Source organism: Jaculus jaculus, chromosome 9, assembly GCF_020740685.1.
Source record: "Jaculus jaculus isolate mJacJac1 chromosome 9, mJacJac1.mat.Y.cur, whole genome shotgun sequence".
Lineage (NCBI taxonomy): Eukaryota > Metazoa > Chordata > Mammalia > Rodentia > Dipodidae > Jaculus > Jaculus jaculus.
Window position 1 is genome coordinate 38947965 of NC_059110.1, and position 617 is coordinate 38948581.

The following is a 617-nucleotide window of genomic DNA, read 5'->3' on the forward strand; positions in this document are numbered from 1 at the left end:
GGCCAGAATGCTGATAGGAATGTTGTGAGTAAAGGCCAAGTTTCATGAGGTTTCAGACTGAAATAAGAACCTCTTTAAAAATTGGACTAGAGACCATCAGTATTGCATTCTGTCAAAGAACTTGTCTGCATCTTGTTCATGCCCTAAGACTTACTGGAAGCTCAGTTTGAAGGTGATGGACTAGTCAACCCTGTGAAGGAGATTTCAAGGGACCCTGGCATACAGGCCATAACAGAGGTAGTGTATACTGTGTTTAGTTAGATTGACATAGGAAACATGAGCAAAAAGCATAGTAGAAAAAATTTGAAGTTTTGCTTTGTCAAGGTAAGAATACTCTGTAAAGTTTCAGCCACAGGAGGTATATTGCTAAAAAGATTGGCATCACAAAAAAGCAATTTTTACTAAAACAACTGAAGAACGGCTTGAGGGTACCTCAGAAAATTTGCTGGGCATGGTGGTGGCATGACCCTTTAATCCCAGCACTTGGGAGGCAGAAGTAGGAGGTAGAGTGAGACCTTACCTCAGAGAACCAAAAAGAAAGAAAGAAAGAAAGAAAGAAGGAAGGAAAGAAGGAAAGAAAGAAATCAAAAAGATTCCACCCTTGGAGGCTCAACTGT